Source organism: Ranitomeya variabilis, unplaced genomic scaffold, assembly GCF_051348905.1.
Source record: "Ranitomeya variabilis isolate aRanVar5 unplaced genomic scaffold, aRanVar5.hap1 Scaffold_238, whole genome shotgun sequence".
In the NCBI taxonomy this organism is placed as follows: domain Eukaryota; kingdom Metazoa; phylum Chordata; class Amphibia; order Anura; family Dendrobatidae; genus Ranitomeya; species Ranitomeya variabilis.
This window is the reverse complement of record NW_027507996.1, coordinates 2,501-5,820: the sequence shown is the minus strand read 5'-3', so window position 1 is coordinate 5,820 and position 3,320 is coordinate 2,501.

Below are 3,320 nucleotides of genomic sequence, written 5' to 3'. Positions count from 1 at the left end.
CGATTTTGTGAAAATGTCACATTTCCCCTACTTCCACCCCAGGGGGGCGTCAATATGTTGTAAGGCACCCCAAGGCAGTGACCTAAGTGGGGGTGAAGTTTGCGGTGCACGGGGGGAAAGTTGAATTTTTGGATGAAAATGCGTATTTTCATACTTTGAAAATTTCAGGCGTGTGTCGGACTTCCAGGCGGGGGCAGCCGCCAGAGGTGTACCGGGGACGCTTCCAGGAGCCTGGGGGAGATTTTCTGGAAGAGTCCTTGACACTTAGAAAAATTTTGAGAAAATCTCGATTTTGTGAAAAATGTCACATTTCCCCTACTTCCACCCCAGGGGGCGTCAATATGTTGTAAGGCACCCCAAGGCAGTGACCTAAGTGGGGTGAAGTTTGCGGTGCACGGGGGGAAAGTTGAATTTTTGGATGAAAATGCGTATTTTCATACTTTGAAAATTTCAGGCGTGTGTCGGACTTCCAGGCGGGGGCAGCCGCCAGAGGTGTACCGGGGACGCTTCCAGAGCCTGGGGGAGATTTTCTGGAAGAGTCCTTGACACTTAGAAAAATTTTGAGAAAATCTCGATTTTGTGAAAAATGTCACATTTCCCCTACTTCCACCCCAGGGGGGCGTCAATATGTTGTAAGGCACCCAAGGCAGTGACCTAAGTGGGGGTGAAGTTTGCGGTGCACGGGGGGAAAGTTGAATTTTTGGATGAAAATGCGTATTTTCATACTTTGAAATTTCAGGCGTGTGTCGGACTTCCAGGCGGGGGCAGCCGCCAGAGGTGTACCGGGGACGCTTCCAGGAGCCTGGGGGAGATTTTCTGGAAGAGTCCTTGACACTTAGAAAAATTTTGAGAAAATCTCGATTTTGTGAAAAATGTCACATTTCCCCTACTTCCACCCCAGGGGGGCGTCAATATGTTGTAAGGCACCCCAAGGCAGTGACCTAAGTGGGGTGAAGTTTGCGGTGCACGGGGGGAAAGTTGAATTTTTGGATGAAATGCGTATTTTCATACTTTGAAAATTTCAGGCGTGTGTCGGACTTCCAGGCGGGGGCAGCCGCCAGAGGTGTACCGGGGACGCTTCCAGGAGCCTGGGGGAGATTTTCTGGAAGAGTCCTTGACACTTAGAAAAATTTTGAGAAATTTCCGATTTTGTGTAAAAATCACCCATTTCCCCTACTTCCACCCTAAAGGGGCGTCAATATGTCGTAAGGCGCCCCTAGACAGTGACCTAAGTGGGGGTGAAGTTTGGGTCTGCTGGGTGGAAAACTGAAAAAAAGCGATTTTGTGACTTTGAGAACAAACAGAGAGCTCAAAACTTTGAAAACGTCAGACCGCTGTCAGACTTCCAGGCGGGGGAAAGCTCTGAGGTGTACCGAGGACACTTCCATGGCCCCCGGATTGATTTTCAAGAAAGAGTCCTTGGGACTTTGAAATTTTCCGGCGAGCTGTTTTTGGCTTCCGGGAGCCGTAGAACTTTGGGAAATCGATTCCGCTCACCGGTTCAGGGTGTTTCGAGCTAGTCCAGGTCCCAGCTACCCGCCTGGCCTCCAAATTTCGCAAATTCGAAAAAAAAAAAAATAGAACCGGAATGAGGAAATTTCTGGCCGCCGGATCCGCCGCACGGCTCCAGGAGGTCGGACACTTTTTGACTTTGTTCCCTTAAAGTGGGGGTCGGTGTCTCACCATGCAAATACCCAGTTTTGCACACCAGCTGCAGGATATAGGAGAGAGAGGTACCTCTCGGCCCCGACCAAAATCCGTTGTTTTCGTGGTTCCTCGACTCGGGTAGGCGGTTTGGCGAGTACCCCCCTTTTGCATGGAAGTTCGCACTCGCGCCGAGACCAGGCTTCCGCGGCTCCAGGGGGACTTTTGCCGGTTGTCCGTCCCGAGTCCGAGACGCGTTTCCTGGGTCGCCCGAGCCCGAACGGACCCTCCCCACGTGGGTTCCTGTCCTCTGAGGGCGACGGTCGTCAGAAGGGGGGCAGATCCAGAGTCCTCGTCCGCAGGAGGGCTCTGGGAGGGCGGATCGCTCCTTCTGACTTTGTCCCCTCGGAGCGGGCTCGGCGTTTCTCTGTGTCGGATGTCTCCCGCTTCCGCGCCAACGGGGAGACCTATGAGAGAATCGCACCGCGACCCGGCTTCCGTCTCGAGGGCGCCCGGAGCGCGCCGGACACTCGCTTCCAGGACTCCAGGGGCACGTTTCTTCCCCGTCTCCCCCGAGGGGAAGAACGGAGGCAGGGGTTCCACCCGAGCCCCTGCCCTTTCTTCCGATCGATCTGGCTCAGCGCTCCCGGGTGGGGAGGTGGTGCCGCTCGCTCGGCCCGGGCTTTGGAGCCCGCGTCGGTTTACGGCGGGCGGTCTCCTTCCTCTGTTACCCCCCCCCGGGTTTCAGGCACTCGTCCTTGGGCGCGCACGCCGGCGGTCGCCCTCCCGTCTACGGACGGAGGCGGCCGAGCTGTGGGGAGTTTGACCCGAACCGTGGTACGGCAGCGGTCCGACGACCCGCACGGGCGAACGGAGGGGCGCCCACCCACCTCGGCGTGGGGGCCCGCCGTCCGAATCGCTCCCCGCGCGGGGCAGCACAACGATCTTCTCCGAGGGCGGCCCTTTGACTTTCAGATGCGCAGCTCGTCCGCGGAGGCCCGCGCCGCACCCCAGCGTCCGAAGGGCGGCCTCCGCGGTGGGCATCGGCGAGAGCGGCGGCGGTGGGTGGCGCTTCCACGCCACCGCCGAGCTCCGCGTTTTCCAGTCTTTTCCCGAGCCCCTACGATAGTGGGGGGATGACAGACGTGCGGGGAGGCGGGCGAGTGGGTTCTCACCGTGCGGTGTGCCCCGCGGCCGAACGCCGTCGCCTTCCCCTCGTCCGCCGTCCTCCGAGGCGGCTCGGCAGGGAGCGCGAGAGCGAGAGGGAGAGCGAGAGAGAGAGACCAAGCGGACGCCCCGGAGCGAGAAGGGAGGATGGAGAAGGAAAGACGAATCGAAGGGGGGCACGAGTTTGGCGAAGGGAGTACCCGGCGTATTGCCGCACCGGACTTCGTCTGTTCTCAACAGTCGAGACACGGCTTCGGGGGGAGACGCCGCTCGGTCGGTCACCTTTGAGGTTACGGGCAAGAGCCCGGGACAAGGGACTACGCCGGAGGGCGACGCCGACACGGCCAGGCCGACCATGCCCCGCGCTTGACCTCCGGGTCGCTGGGGCTTGTGCCGGAGCCGCGGCGGACCCCGACGGCCAGCCCCCCTCTCCCACTCCTCGCGCCCGTCCGCCGGTGGGTCGAGGACCCCCCGCGGTGGAGGCAGGTCTAAGCCAGACGGCGGCGCCG